Raw genomic sequence first — 17,726 nt, forward strand, 5'->3', positions numbered from 1 at the left:
GACCTGCCGTAAAAAAAACAATCGAAAACCTAATAGAGGCCACAATCTTGACAGGGCCTTTTGAGGGTGAGGCTGTTCTTATTCCTCGCATTCCCATGATTCCAACGGATCTGCCTTTTCAATTTAAAAGATAGCAATTCCCAATTCGATTAGCATTTGCAATCACCATTAACAAAGCTCAAGGTCAATCATTAGAAAAATGTGGTATAGATCTGAATACTGATTGTTTTTCCCATTGACAATTGTACGTTGCATGTTCGAGGGTCGGTAAACCTGACAATCTATTTATATGCAGCGACAATTGGACAGCGAAGAATGTTGTATATTCGCAAGTTTTACGCAGTTAATTTGTATTTTATCTATCTATCTATCTATCTATCTATATAAAAACGAGTTGTATGTATGCATGTTTGTTTGTTTGTAAAAAAGGCGTTTGCATATGATGTCATTATTAGTACATACGGCTCTGTATATGCAGAGACAATGGGAAAGCCAAGAATGTTGTATATTCGCAATTTTTACGTAGTTTAACTCCTGCAGACGAAATGAATGCTTGCCTAAAAAATTCTAATTTATAGGCACACGTAAAAATATTAAAATTAACTACAAATATGCGTGTCCGATTGCAAAACGATGACTCTGGTCAAACAGTAGACTCAATTTCAGGACGTATACAACTACCTGCTGATTTCTGTAATTTAGTGACGTCCAAAAATGAATTGATTGAAAAAGTATTTCCGAATATTCTAAAAAATTATAAAAATAATAAATGGCTAAGTGAAAGAGCGATTCTCGCACCCAAAAATATAGACGTCCACGAAATCAACAATATTGTTTTGAACAAGATTCGAGACCAGGCAGTCCTTTACAAGTCAGTCGACACAGTTTTGGAACCAAATGAAGCGGTTAATTATCCATCTGAATTTTTAAATTCCATAGATCCTTCAGGGTTTCCACCACACGTGCTACAACTAAAAATAGGCGTACTAATAATACTTTTAAGAAATATCAACCCACCAAAGCTTTGCAATGGCACGCGACTTGCCGTAAAAAAAACAATGGAAAACCTAATAGAGGCCACAATCTTGACAGGGCCTTATGAGGGTGAGGCTGTTCTTGTTCCTCGCATTCCCATGATTCCAACGGATCTGCTTTTTCAATTTAAAAGATTGCAATGCCCAATTCGATTAGTATTTGCAATCACCATTAACAAAGCTCAAGGTCAATCATTAGAAAAATGTGGTATAGATCTTAATCCTGATTGTTTTTCCCATGGACAATTGTACGTTGCATGTTCGAGGGTCGGTAAACCTGACAATGTATTTATATGCAGCGACAATTGGACAGCGAAGAATGTTGTTTATTCGCAAGTTTTACGCAGTTAATTTGTATTGTATCTATCTATATAAAAACGAGTTATGTGGATGCATGTTTGTTTGTTTGTAAAAAGAGCGTTTGTATATGACGTCATTATTAGTACATACGGCTTTGCATATGCACAGACAATGGGAAAACCAAGAATGTTGTTTATTCGCAATTTTTGCGTAGTTTGAAACACATATATAAATCTATCTATATTCACAGGTGGGACACAGGGACACAACTACAATGGCGCATAACTAACATGGCGCGTAACGACTTACGCGCGCGGGGGGGCTTGGGGGGGCGCGAAGCGCCACCCCAACAGCTAGTATATATATATATATATATATATATATATATATATAAAAATAAGTTGTCTGTCTGTGGATCTGTGGATCAGCTGACGTCATGTTTCTGTGTCGGCTGACGTCATGAAATTAGTTGTCGTCATTTTTGCTTTGACGATGCTTAGTATATTGTAAAACACATTAATTTGGTTAATAATATACCATTTAAAACACCAAAATGAACATGCTGGAGTAGTCACTAGGTGAGAGAGGGTGTCAGAACGGAGAATGAAGGTCCCAGGTTCAAATCCTGGTTAGGCTAAAAAAGGTAAAAAACTAAAAACTAAAAAAAAAACTGAAAAAACTAAAAAAAGGCAAAAACTACAAAAAAAACTAAAAACTAATAAAAAAAATAAAAAAGCTAAAAAACTAAAAAAACTAAAAAACTAAAAAAACTAAAAACTAAAAAAAAAAACTTAAAAAAAAGGCAAAAAACTGAAAAATAGAAGAGAAAAAGAAAACTAATAAAATTAAGAATAAAATAAAACAATATAAAAAAGATAAAAACTAAAAAAAAAGTAAAAAGAAAAAACGAAAAAACGAAAAAAGCTAAAAAAAAGGTAAAAACCAATAAAAAACTAAAAAGAAAAAAAGGAAAAAAAATAAAAAAACTAAAAACTAAAAAAAAAACTTAAAAAAAGGAAAAAACTGAAAAATAGAAGAGAAAAAGAAAACTAATAAAATTAAGAATAAAAATAAAAAAAATAAAAAAGATAAAAACGAAAAAAAAAGTAAAAAGAAAAAACGAAAAAAACTAAAAAAGCTAAAAAAAAAAGGTAAAAACCAATAAAAAACTAAAAAGAAAAAAAGGAAAAAAACTAAAAAAAAATTTTCATCTAAAAAACTAAAAAAAACTAAAAAAGGTAAAAACTAAAAGAACTAAAAAAGAAAAAAAACTAAAAAAAGGAAAAAAACTGAAAAATAAAGGAGAAAAAGAAAACTAAAAAAATATAAATAAAAATAAAAAAACTAAAAAGATAAAAACTTCAAAAAAAAACTAAAAAGAAAAAAGAAAAAAACTAAAAAACCTAAAAAAAGGTAAAAACCAATAAAAAAAAACTAAAAGGGGAACACTGGGACACAAATGACGACCGGGATACTGGGAATATAAATGACGACCGGGACACAGAGAATGTTCAATTAGCAATCACCATCAACAAAGCTCAAGGGCAATCATTAGAATCATGAGGTATAGATCTGAATATGGATTGTTTTTCCCATGGACAATTATATGTTGCATGTTCAAGAGTCGGTAAACCTGACAATCTAAATAAATGACGACACTCAAAGAGAAAGCGACCGGGACAAAAGGAATGTTCGATTAGCAATCAACAAAGCACCGGGACACAGGGAGTATAAATGACGACGACCGGGACACAGGGACATAACTACAAAGGGGACGCCGGGGTGCACAGGGGGATATATAAATGACGATGGCGACTCAGGGAATGGTCGATTAGCAATCACCATCAACAAAGCTCAAGGGCAATCATTAGAATCATGAGGTATAGATCTGAATACGGATTGTTTTCCCATGGACCATTATATGTTGCATGTTCAAGAGTCGGTAAACCTGACAATCTATTTATATGCACAGACAATGGGACAGCAAAGAATGTTGTATATTCGCAAGTTTTACGTAGTTAAAAACATATATATATATATATATATATATATATATATATATATATATATATATATATATATATATATATATATATATATATATATATATATATATATATATATATATATATATATATATATATATATATATATATATATATATATATATATATATATATATATATATATATATATATATATATATATATCTATCTATATTCACAGGTGGGACATATGGACACAACTACAATGGCGCGTAACTAATATGGCGCGTAACGACTTACGCGCGCGGGGGGGCTTGGGGGGGGGGGGCGAAGCGCCCCCACCAACTAGGTGTTATATATATATATATATATATATATATATATATACATATATATATATATATATATATATATATATATATATATATATATATATATATATATATATATATATCTATATATATAAAAATAAGTTGTCTGTCTGTGTGTCTGTCTGTGGATCAGGTGACGTCATGTTTCTTTGTTGACTGACGTCATGAAATTAGTTGTCGTCATTTTTGCTTTGACAGTGACGTCATTCAAGATATTTAAGACATATGTTCACGTAGAAATCTATTAATGTTTAAGTTTACAATGACTAATGAACTTACAATGGCAAAAGCCGATGAAAATGCTCAAAGAGTCTATGCCAGAAAACTTGCTGCTGATAGAGAAAGTCAGAAAAGAAAGCGTGCCGAGGAACTACCAGAGCAAGGCGAAAGCAGACTTGCTGCTAAAACAGAAAGTGAAAAAAGAAGGCGTGCCGAGGAATCAAAAGAACAGCAAGGAAACAGGCTTGAGGCTGATAGAGAAAGAAAGAACAGAAAGCGTGCCGAGGAATCAAAAGAACAGCATGGAAACAGGCTTGAGGCTGATAGAGAAAGAAAGAACAGAAAGCGTGCCGAGGAACTACCAGAGCAACGCGGAAGCAGACTTGCTGCTAAAAGAGAAAGTGAAAAAAGAAGGCGTGCCGAGGAATTACAAGAACAGCAAGAAATCAGGCTTGCTGCTGATAGAGAAAGTAAGAAAAGAAAGCGTGCCGAGGAATCACAAGAACAGCAAGAAATCAGGCTTGCTGCTGATAGAGAAAGTAAGAAAAGAAAGCTTGCCGAGGAATCAGAGCAACCTGAAAGTGATCGCCTGGCATTCAGGTACAACCCAGTCGATGATTATAGCTTGAGTAGATGTGTTCAAATCGGGACAATGTCTAAAATTTGTCCCTATTGCAAGGCCTTGAAATTCAATGGTGAAACAATGGGAATGTGTTGCGCCTCAGGAAAAGTTAAACTTCCTCTATTGGCTGCACCACCAGAGCCATTGAAGACTTTCCTTACAGGAACTACGTCAGAATCTAAGCGTTTTTTGTCAAAAATCAGAAAATACAACTCATGTTTCCAAATGACGTCGTTTGGAGCCCAAATCGAAAATCCAGATCAATTTATGTCTACTTTCAAAGTAAAAGGGCAAATTTATCATAGAGCAGGGTCCCTTCTACCATTCTCAGGCGAGAATCATAAATTTTTACAATTGTACTTCATCAGTGATAGAAATTCTGAATTGAATGCACGTTGCGAAATTTCTCCCAACGTTGAAAGGACAATCGTTTCCCAATTGCAACATCTTTTCCACGAAAATAATAATTTAGTGCGTCTGTTCAAAACAGCCATCGATTCGATGCCTACTGATACGCATAAAATTGTTATTTCCGCTGACAAAACGCCTCCTGGCCAACATGTGCGTAGATACAATGCTCCAACTATCGACGAAGTGGCAATCGTTATGGTCGGTGATCAGTTTTTACCTCGAGATATTATTCTTCATAAGCGAAACGCTCAGTTGTTAAGAATTGCTGAAACTCATCGATGCTGCGATGCCCTACAATATCCTATCATTTTTTGGGATGGAGCCGACGGCTATCACTTTAATATTAAATTGATGAATCCAGCCACTAACAAAGAAATGAATTCGTCGTTTCACCAATTCGTCGTTGATATGTATGCTAAAATTGAACCAGAACGTTTGCTATATATCCGCCTGAATCAGACCAAGCTCCACTCTGAACAATACATTCATTTGCGAGATGCAGTTATAAATGACGGTAATACCACAAACGTTGAAAGATTAACAATTTTACCTTTGTCATATGCTGGCAGTCCCCGTCATATGCATGAATATACTCAAGATGCTATTGCGTATGTTCGTCTCTATGGTCGTCCAGATTTATTTATTACATTTACATGTAATCAATCTTGGGACGAGATACTGCAGCTTTTACTTCAAGGACAATCGGCGGTTCATAGGCATGACATTACGGCCCGTGTCTTCCGGCAAAAGTTGAAATCACTGATAAACTACATTGTAAAACTTGAAGTGTTTGGGTCAGTGCGATGCTGGATGTACTCAGTGGAATGGCAAAAACGAGGTTTGCCACATGCACATATACTAATCTGGCTACATAAAAAAATTACTTCGAACGAAATTGATGATGTGATTTCCGCTGAAATACCTGATAAAAATGTCGATAAGGGGTTACATGATATTATTGTAAAAAATATGATACATGGACCTTGCGGTGCACTGAACGAAAATTCACCGTGCATGGCCAAAGGAAGGTGCACAAAGCAATATCCTCGACTTTTAGTATCAAACAGAATTACTGGCAATGATGGTTACCCACAATATAGAAGAAGATCTAATGAAGATGGCGGTAAAACAGCAATAATAAAGAAGCGTAACGGTACCACCATCGAAGTAGATAACCAGTGGGTTGTTCCATATTCCCAATTATTATCAAAAACATTTAATGCACACATAAACGTTGAATACTGTAACTCCGTAAAGGCAATCAAATACATATGTAAATACGTCAACAAAGGCAGTGACATGGCAGTTTTTGGCTTGCAGCCCGAAATCAAAGATTTCGATGAAATCGTACAATATCAGGCTGGAAGATACATAAGCAGTAATGAAGCTGTTTGGCGAATTCTTTCATTTCCGATACATGAACGTGGTCCCGCTGTTTCTCACTTAGCGGTACATTTACAGAATGGTCAACGTGTTTATTTCACGGAAACCAACGTGCAACAAAGAGTCCTGAATCCACCGGATACAACATTAACAACTTTTTTTTCGCTTTGCAAAAATGATTCTTTTGCAAAAAAACTGCTGTATACTGAAGTGCCTTCGTATTACACGTGGAATACTAAAAATAAAGTATTTGAACGTCGAAAACAGGGTAAGTCAGTCGACGGCCAGCCTACCATCTTCAAAGATACCACGATAGGAAGACTCTACACCGTTCACCCCAATCAACATGAATGCTTCTTTCTACGCCTGCTTTTGGTGAATGTACCCGGTCCGACATCCTTTGAGTATTTGAGAACTGTAAACGGTACTATAAATGACACTTACCGTAGTGCATGCCAAGCTCTGAATTTATTGGAGAATGAATTTATTGGGGTGGCGCGAAGGGCCACCCCAACAGCTAGTATATATATATATATATATATATATATATATATATATATACTAGCTGACACCCCAACAGCCCAACACCCCAACAGCTAGTATATATATATATATATATACTAGCTAATGGGGTGGCGCTTCGTGCCACCCCAACACCTAGTTGGTGGGGCGCTTCGCGCCCCCCCAAGCCCCCCCGCGCGCGTAAGTCGTTACGCGCCATATTAGTTACGCGCCATTGTAGTTGTGTCCCTGTGTCCCACCTGTGAATATAGATAGATTTATATATGTGTTTCAAACTACGTAAAAATTGCGAATATACAACATTCTTTGCTTTCGCATTGTCTGTCCATATACAAAGCCGTATGTACTAATAATGACGTCATATGCAAACGCTCTTTTTACAAACAAACAAACATGCATACACACAACTCGTTTTTATATAGATAGATAGATAGATAGATACAATACAAATTAACTACGTAAAACTTGTGAATATACAACAGTCTTCGCTGTCCCATTGTCTGTGCGTATAAATAGATTGTCAGGTTTACCGACCCTCAAAGATGCAACATACAATTGTACATTGGTAAAGCAATCTGTATTAAGATCTATACCGCATTTTTCTAGTGATTGCCCTTGAGCTTTGTTGATGGTGGTTGCAAATGCTAATCGAATTGGGAATTGCAATCTTTTAAATTGAAAAAGCAGATCCGTTGGAATCATGGGAATGCTAGGAATAAGAACAGCCTCACTCTCATAAGGCCCTGTCAAGATTGTGGACTCTATTAGGTTTTCCACTGTTTTTTTTTTTACGGCAAGTCGCGTGCCATTGCAAAGCTTTGGTGGGTTGATATTTCTTAAAAGTATTATTGGTACGCCTATTTTTAGTTGTAGCACGTGTGGTGGAAACCCTGAAGGATCTATGGAATTTAAAAATTCAGATAGATAATTAACCGCTTAATTTGGTTCCAAAATACAAATTAACTGCGTAAAACTTGCTAATATACAACATTCTTCGCTGTCCAATTGTCGCTGCATATAAATAGATTGTCAGGTTTACCGACCCTCGAACATGCAACGTACAATTGTCCACGGGAAAAACAATCAGTATTAAGATCTATACCACATTTTTCTAATGATTGACCTTGAGCTTTGTTAATGGTGATTGCAAATGCTAATCGAATTGGGAATTGCAATCTTTTAAATTGAAAAGGCAGATCCGTTGGAATCATGGGAATGCGAGGAATAAGAACAGCCTCACCCTCAAAAGGCTCTGTCAAGATTGTGGCCTCTATTAGGTTTTCCATTGTTTTTTTTTACAGCAAGTCGAGTGCCATTGCAAAGCTTTGTTGGGTTTATATTTCTTAAATTATTATTGATACGCCTATTTTTAGTTGTAGCACGTGTGGTGGAAACCCTGAAAGATCTATGGAATTTAAAAATTCAGATGGATAATTAACCGCTTCATTTGGTTCCAAAACTGTGTCGACCGACTTGTAAAGTACTGCCTGGTCTCGAATCTTGGTCAAAACAATATTGTTGATTTCGTGGACGTCTATATTTTTGGGTGCGAGAATCGCTCTTTCACTCAGCCATTTATTATTTTTATAATTTTTTAGAATATTCGGAAATACTTTTTCAATCAATTCATTTTTGGACGTCACTAAATTACAGAAATCAGCAGGTAGTTGTATAAGTCCTGAAATTGAGTCTACTGGGAGCTTTCCGTTTGCGATTTTTTGTGTGCCATTGTGCACTCATCCCAAATAATAAGTTTGCATTGCTGCAATACTTTACCCATCCCAGATGATTTGGAAATATTGCACGCGGGAGTTTCTGTAGAATGCAAGTTCAGAGGCAATTTCAAAGCGGAATGAGCAGTTCTTCCACCAGGCAGCAATGTTGCGGCTATTCCGGACGACGCAATTGCCAACGCTATATCATTTTTTGATCGAATTGATGCCAGAATCAGTTTTATCACAAACGTTTTACCAGTACCTCCTGGCACATCCAAAAAGAAAATTTCTCCAACATTGTTATCGACACAATGCATTATCGTATCATAAATGTCTTTTTGTTCCGACGTTAACTTGGAAATGTTATTTTGTACATACGACAATAGATCACTCGTACTGTAACTTTGTTCACGATCCAATTCTACACATGTCTTTTGATTCCTCGGCACGCCTTCTTTTTTCACTTTCTCTTTTAGCAGCAAGTCTGCTTTCGCGTTGCTCTGGTAGTTCCTCGGCACGCTTTCTTTTCTGACTTTCTCTATCAGCAGCAAGTTTTTTGGCATAGACTCTTTGAGCATCTTCATCGGCTTTTGCCATGGTAAGTTCATCATTCATTGTAAACTTAAACATTAATAGATTTCTACGTGAACATATGTCTTAAATATCTTGAATGACGTCACCGTCAAAGCAAAAATGACGACAACTAATTTCATGACGTCAGTCAACACAGAAACATGACGTCACCTGATCCACAGACAGACACACAGACAGACAACTTATTTTTATATATATAGATAGATATATATATATCAAGTTCAATTTTTTTTAAACTGTTTTGGTTCCAGTCTAGTGGCTGGCCCCTCCAGAATGAAACAGCATACAATTCTGAAGACTAAAAAATCTAAAAAAGCTTACTTAGGCTATATCGTCCATAAGACAGTCAAATCTACTTCTACTCCCAACCCCCACTCCTACCTTTAAAAATTGGAATCTTTAGCTTAAGCTAATTCAAAATTTTAAGAAGCTGTTCTTGGGGTGAAGCCCCCAGCTAACGATATATTTCGCCTTTAGTCGATTTTGTGATACCTCATCAACTCTTTGATGAAATAGAGTATAGCGGTCTATACTGCAGACAGTATAAATTTGCCAGAGTATGAACAGAGCAATTGAATTGTAGATATAGATATTATTTTAGATGATACTAAAAAATGGATAATAACGTAAGAACAATCGCTTTCCATATTCTCTTCAATATTGATCAAGAAAACAGCTGAGTGAGGTGTAGAAAACTAAATAATCCGCTCGGATTTTATTTCTTGAAATCTTAGTTCAATTCAGCTGCTCCTCTACTTTATTTAAAATATTATAGTACTTTTTTTCAGGAAGGGGTTGTCTATGCTAAAAAAAGAAATCAGTAAAATTCTAGACTAGGAATTTTTCTGATCTTTGAAAGAAGTTAAGTTAGTTGAATAAAACTCCCAGCAATGGAGCTAGAACCGCAAAATGCCTCCGAGAGAGACAGTTTGAAACGTCAACTTCCATTTCTCCCTTTCTAGAGGGAACTGACCTTTGATGACATTTTGGAATATTTGTGTTATAAAGTGAAAATAAGCTGCTCAAATAAGACACAAGAAAAGTGTCTGGGCTTCATGCCTTTGCTCAATTTGGATTGAAAAGGCTTTGAAGATTTTGAAATTTAGATCTCAAATTTTGGAAAAAACTAGGAACTACACTTTTAAAGCCAGGCTAAAGAAGCCAGATAAAGAACCGAGCATTAGTTTAAAATATTCTTTATAAGAATCTCTGATTAAAAGCAGCTTATAGGACTGACTTTTCAATGATAATGACTAAAAAAGAATATATCTGATAAGCTTCAGACTAAGTCACCTACTATTGACCAGGAGACCAGAAATGTCAGAGATAAATAATGCATTGTGCAACTAAAATAATGTGGGCGTTTAGTTGCTTATAATCAAAATGTTCTCTAAAGAAATTTTGGTTCATGTACTGAATGGCAAAATTATTCGGGTCAAAGAGTAATTTTTCCTAAGAGGAACCCGAATTCTTTAGATACCCTGTGTTTTTTTTTTAAGTATTGTTATTTAAAGAAGCAAAATCTAAGAGTGTCCTTTTTACCAAATGATAGCTTCAACAAACTAATAACATAAAATACGAATTACATAAAACATAAATAACATAAAAAAAACAATAAATACGAAATAACGTAAAATACGAAGACTTTCAGTAATGAATTAAAAACAAAATGCAGCATTCAACTTCCATTACATCTTACTTTTAACGATTAAGTTTTCAAATTTGTCTTTGACAAGTGACTCAAGTTATCACTAATTTCTAACAACTTATAAGAAAATCTTTGACGTAATTCATTCTACCCGGCAAACAAAAATAAATACTTACTTCTAAGAGGCTTAATAGATCTATAAATAAATTTTTTCATTCAACTTTAAATCAACATTTTGGCGGGTCCTCATGAGATGGGACAAGTAATGCTAGTTGATGTATAGCATCGCCTTTCATTCTCATATTGCAAGCCTCTGAATTCGATCGATTTTACTTTTAGGGTTGAAAAGTTTGCCTGCTGGTTCAGCATTTGGATCTTCACAAAGTTTGCTTACTAGTTCAGCAATTGAAGGCCACAAAGTTTGGTTGCCAGTTGAGCCACTGGTTCTCCGGATGAAACATCTTCCGAAGATGAAGTTATTGAACAAATTCACTGCCTTTATTCTGGAGACCAGCCGCTAATAAAAAGTACGTAAAAAAATCTTAGCAAAAGTCTTATTCAGAAAAATTTTCATTTTTCTCTTTCCCTTCTTTTCTGTCTCTTTTAGGTAAAGGTTCTTTATCTACTCAAACACGAATCTCTTCTATGTGCTTGTCACTTGATAAAAATTGTAAAATAGCAGTGTAAGGCCGATTTGTACGCCATCTTTTTATTGCGAAATGGCAGAAAACTTTTAAGTCTTAAATTAGAAGGTATTTTTTCCTATTATTATGGTAAGTTGGACCCTTTAATTTTGAATGAAAAGATTTCGAAAGTTTATTTTCATTTTACGACCAAAATAATTTGTACCATATGCAAGCTCCCATTAAATGAAGTCTTAAGGAATTGTGATTATTATTAATACTATAATAATCGTTTGAATAATAAAGTCAAAAGTGTATGTGCTTTTTAAGAGTTTGACATACATTTCTTCTTTTTATTTCTAGTTATGTCAAGTATTTCACGAACCTCAGGATCAAGAAAGAGACATTCCAATGGTAAAGATACAAACACCAAACGGCTTTCAAAGGAAAACGGTTTTGTTCAAAATCACAGCTTTGAAGATCTTACAGTAGCTAGTCGTAAGCTGGTTTTTGCACACCAAGCTTTGTAATCAAACTGGAATTTTTGGATTCATTTTCTTATTTAATTTGGTTTCAATCAGCAGATATCCTAAGGAAAAGCTAGTGCTCAGGGTAAATAACAGGAACTATCTTAAACATGAGGCGGCTACGAACCTCTAAACCCAACTCTAACAAAAAAATTAACTTTTCGACAATAACGCTTAGGTTTCCCACATATACTAAATTTCATTGCATTGTTTCCTTCAAGATGTACCTTTTTTAGGAGAGTTTGTTCATTTTTCTCAAATCATGGAGATTTTTCGTGTGGTAATAGCTTTTAGTGATTGATTTTAAAATTAATACATTTTCATACTAAAAATAAACAATCGATTTTGTTGTTTTCCATGTTGTAATCGAAAATTACAACATGGAAAACAAGGAAAACAATCTGGAATTTGACCAGAATTGCTCTTTACTTTTTCTTTTTACCATGAGCTAGTTTGCTCAACGTTCTCTGAAACGTGAAGAGGGGCTACTACTCCTTCCTTCAACTCCCGTTTTTACATTCAACTTTAACATTCGCAACACAATGGTGAGAGAATGATATTCCTGGAAAAAAAAAATGCCACTCTCGAGTATTTATCAGGTGGGTTCTAGCTTGTAAATCAACAATTTTTTGTACGGTCGTCATTTATATGGTTTTAAGGACTTTTTGACTAACCTGTATTCGGATTTTTTTTACTGATCTCAGCAAAGGGCAACCCCCCCTCTCGGGAACAAAAAGATATACAATTATAAATATTAATGTTCAAACTTGGTGAAAATTAAACTTCTATTAGCACTTGCAACCCCATTTGATATTTACCTGTGACGTTCATTTCGCCGAGTTTTTTTTTACCTCCTGTATCCCTAGGTATATACAACTTGTGAGCTGATAGTAGTGTCTGTGTTTAACTGGATCTTGACAAATTCTAACTTTATGTGTCTCTAACTCTGAAAAAATCCGAATCATCTCTCTCAGACTTTGGTAAACAACCTAATTCATCTATTTCAGACTCTAATAAACGAATTATAAGTTGATAGTAGTGTCTGTGTCTGACTGAATCTTGATAATTTTTCACTTTATTTGTCTCTAACTCTAAAGAGAATTCGATTCACCTCACTTAGACTTTGGTAAAAAAACTAGTTCACCTATTTCAGACTCTGGTATACCACTTGTGAGCATGGGGTAGTGTCTGTGTTTGACTGAAATACAAATGAATGCTTTGAATCTATTCCACAATATACTTTAATATGTTTTCTCTTTGCATGATGCTTTTTCCATTTTGGGTTCATAAACGAGTTATATCATTTAATGGTAGTAATAATGTCCACAATCGCTTTGTTGTTTCATCAATTAATCTTTTTAATCCGTTTTTGTATTTTCTGCCAATGCCCTTTTTATTCTGCTTTTAATTTCGCTTATATTACCACATTGGTTTTACATAGTTTGCAGTTTTGGCACATAGACAAGATATGCATTACGACATTATTGCAGTAATTGGCCTTTCTTTTTCTCTTTGATTTAATTTGAATACTAACACCAAAAAGATGGCAATAGGCTTTATCAACAGGTAATGGATAACCAGATCCATTGGCAAGAAGTTAACCCTCATCGTAAACTCTTAGTCTTATGTTTGCATTCTCTTTGAGCACTATCGTCTCCGAAAATGATACTCTCCCAAATCAAGCATTATGAATGCTGAATCTTTTCGGTACTTCGTATAAATTTGATTTTTCACTGTCATGATAAGCCACGAATACATTTCCAATAAGATCCTGACTATTACTTGTTTCATAGTTCAAATATTTCTCTTGGTCTGCATTTAACGCAACCATAACTTTAACATAGACACATACTTTCTTAGAATATTTTATCTACACTTTTTTTTAATATGATGCAAGTGTTTATCATTCCAGTGTTCAAAAAATACTGATTGAAAACATACAATAAACTGGATAGTGTCGATGACCAGCCACAGAGTACCACTAGGGCAACCACATAAAAAAATACCAAAACATATCTTCACCAGTCCAATCATTTCCCCCATAGGGCAGTCGTATCGTCACTTAAAATATTCAAGACTTTATTGATTTCGACTTTATGCAGAGCAGAATACTTTTCAATAGGTTTTATTATATCATTTCCCTCATAGGGCTGTCTTATCATCGCTTAAAATATATATGACTTTGTTAATTTAGACTTTAAGCCTACTCCAATACAAAGCAATACTTTTCAAAGGTTTTATTATATCATTTCCCTCATAGGACTTTCATATCACCGCTTAAAATATATACAAGTTTTTTAATTTAAATTTTATGTATACATCCATACTATATTAAATTATATTAATTAAACTAAGCAATAGTTTCAAAAGAATTTTTTATACTATTTCCCTCACAGGGTTGTCGTATCATCGCTTAAAATATATACGACTTTATAAATTTCGACTTTTCGCATACCCTAATACTAAGCAATGTTTTTCAAAAGGCTTTATTATGTCATTTTCCTCATAAAGCTGTCGTATCACCGCTTAAAGTATATTCGACTTTATTAATTTTGACTTTATCCATACCCCAATACTAAGCAATACTTTTTAGTAGGCTTTATTCTATCATTTACCTCATATGGCTGTTTTATCATCGCTTAAAGTTTAGTCCGTATTCCCTATGGCCCAACTCCTTTTCACATAAATAGAAAAATATAAATATTACCACTTAAAGTTGCTAAAAACAAAGTTTCAAGCAGTACTTGCCACCCGAAGGAAATTTACTGGCGCGGCTGATGATAACCTGCCTAGCTTTTTCTACCTCTGTGCTGGTATATATGGGAATGTAAGATTTCATCTGTATAGAGAAACATTTTAATTAGTTCCTACTCCTCTTTAACTTTTCCAACATGCATCTGAAGCCTCATACAGAGTAAGCACTTTGTTTATTGAAATGTCCTTTTTTAGGAATCTACCCTATCCCCACCTAAACAGTGACTCATCCCCCCTCATTATACCTGATACGCAATTACAGATCACCAAACATAACCTGATTTCATTTCAAATAAAGCGAATCAACTTGATTGATGACAGTACCGCTACCGTGTGGCATTACTTCTTTGGCAACTGGGAAGCCTAAAATATAGTTATTGATACTTTTAAATCAATTAGCTACTCATAATTTTTAATTGATTAAAAGTTCGTCCTCTTCGGGGTAAAGTTGTAGTTTGGTGCCATAAAATAGCAGAAAACAAGACTTTCCCTTGACCCAATCTGCATGGTCACTTAAAAAAGAGCTTTAAATTTACGTTTGAATGAGCTCCCTCCCAATTATCCTGCATATTTGGTTTGTGATAATCATCCCTTGGAAAAAACAAATAAAAAAGTATTGACGATGATTCTTCTGAAAAAAAAGAAGCGACATTCTGCATTTTGAAGATTTGAGCCTGAAACCTCTACGGTAGGGTTCTCTGGTATGATGTATCTTAAAAATGGTTTTTCAGTAAGATCGGTTGCTTTTTTGAGGTTGTTTTTCTTTTTTCAAAAATTAGGTAAATTTTCTCAGATTTTTGGTTTTGGATGGGTAACAATAAACTGAAAGAATTTCATATAATTAGAATCAGCCTAAAAGCCAATACTACCGGTGTAGCAGTCGTCAAAAAAATTCCATTTTTAGTTTTGGTGAATATTGGTCCTAGTGACCTTTGCTTCTAGTTTTTTATCACAAAAACTATTTGATAAGATTCTCTTGTGACCAAATTTTTTTGAACATGTTCATTTTATTTAGAAAAGAAAGAAAGATTTGATTTAAAAAGAAAGAGGGTCAATTTGAGAGCTGGATAGTATGGTCTAATTTTATTTTTCTTTCGTTATAATATTTTTTTAATATCTGAATATATGAGGGATTTAAGTTCGAGGGGGAGAACTGTCTTGTTATGAAAGAGGTACATTTTACATGACCTTTATAAAATCAAAGTGTGGTATCTATGCAGGCAGGATGATTTTTTAGTATCTCTAATTCTTCTGTAAACTATTCTTAGGCATAGAAAATTGCATAAAGATCAGTCTACATCTGTTATAATCTACAGGAGCTTTTAGTAAGTTTGGTTTGAATTTGATTTTTCTTTTAAGATTAAATTGATCCCTTTGCAAGGAACCCTTGTCGTTTACAATTTACTTTTTTTTCCATTTTTCATGCAATTTAATTGATCTTTTTATTTGAAAGTTTTTTACTAAAACCATTTAAAAATAAACTTATTCCTAAGAAAAAAATATCCTGAAATATATTCCCTGTCACTTAACCACCGCTACTGTTTTGGTGCCTGTCCCCTCCCCCGGTAAACTTTTCTAACAGCACCTTTGGACCCTCCGAAGGGTTTTGGGCCAAAACCGTGCTGTACATATCATAAATACATATCATAAGTACATATCATAACATACATATATAAATTCATATATTTATTATTAAGTGTAGAAACAAATTTTCTTTAAAAACAAAGAGACAAAGTTATAACTACAGGCTTATTTTTAATTTTGTAAAGGACATTTTTTAAACTCATGTTTTGGTAATCCCATTAATGAAAACTTACAAAATCTCATTACCTCGTGTACCTACCGTGATAGTATTCATGCTGTCAAATGAAATCTTGTCACCTGGAAGTCCCACAAAATTCTTCCAGGTTTTTTTGCCTAAGCTTATGTGTGGATTCAATTAGAAATTCCACGAATTAAATCTCTACATAAATATACATAGAAGAAACTTATAGGTTTCACTTTTAATAAAAAGCTTACGTTCTAAGAATCAAATACCAAGCAGTGTACCGCGTCACCCCAATATACAATGGAAGTAAGAAGGAAGGGAATAAGATGCCACATATACACCACATTTGTATTTAGGACCCTTCCCCTCAGAAAACTCCTCAGCTAACCTGGTCCCCTAAGGCATCGACGTAGTTAAATTATGAGCACCAACAATCGAAATCGAAACGGGTAATTTTTTTAAGAGGTAACTATTAGCTGGGTTAAGTTTCATCTAATAGTTTAGTTGTGAAAGATTAATTTTGAATCTTACACTGTCTCTGTTCAATCCATATCCTGTATTTGAACTCTAGTACTTCTTCCGAGAGAAGTTTATATACATGTTTTTTTGTTGTTTTTTTTCTCAAGGAGGATGATGTCCGTTGACAACATATCACTAAACTCCTAATATGGGTAAGATTAAATTAAGTAATGTAAGATGGTTTAGATTTCCCAGGGGCTAAATATACGTGGTTGGCAGTATGGATGTCTTGTAATTGTGTTCGGATATAAGCTGTATAAATATAAAGGCTATATCGACCATACAAGGTGTATTTTATCCCCAAAGAGGAAATGTATTTGTGTTTCTTAAAACAGGTTGTTTTTTTTTTGTCAAAGATATTCTACAATCTTTGATGATAGTTATTTACTTGCTAATATCTTATGCTCATACCTGGCGGCCTTTCTTAATATAGTTCGTTGTAACGAACTGTAAGTAAAGAGTGACTCGGCTCAATAGTAACCAAAATTTTGAAAAACGGAATTCTGAAACCAATAGATATATCAAAAGAGTCAGGCTAAGTTTCTAATTTAAAATACAAGAGTTTTGTTAAGTTTAGTCTCACCCATCAAAGGCTACGAATTTGAGAAAATTTTCCTGATTTGGAAAAAGGGGTAAACATCCTCTAAACATCATAGAGTCAAACAGTTCGCGAACTGTAGTAAGGAGCGACCCGGCTCAATAGTATCCAAAGCTTTAAAAAACTGAATTTT

At 34.3% G+C, this 17,726-nt stretch overlaps 1 long non-coding RNA gene across 1 annotated transcript in view; it reads left to right on the plus strand.

Annotated features, from left to right (window-relative positions):
- The window catches only part of LOC136027042 (uncharacterized), a 35,632-nt gene extending 19,296 nt beyond the window's left edge, over positions 1-16,336 (plus strand). The window contains exons 2-3 of the long non-coding RNA XR_010617475.1: positions 11,144-11,331; positions 11,791-16,336. This is a non-coding gene — a long non-coding RNA (uncharacterized LOC136027042). The remainder of the gene's footprint in view (positions 1-11,143; positions 11,332-11,790) is intronic.
- The last annotated feature ends 1,390 nt before the right edge of the window (positions 16,337-17,726 follow it).

The sequence above is a fragment of the Artemia franciscana genome, chromosome 5 (genome assembly GCF_032884065.1).
Source record: "Artemia franciscana chromosome 5, ASM3288406v1, whole genome shotgun sequence".
In the NCBI taxonomy this organism is placed as follows: domain Eukaryota; kingdom Metazoa; phylum Arthropoda; class Branchiopoda; order Anostraca; family Artemiidae; genus Artemia; species Artemia franciscana.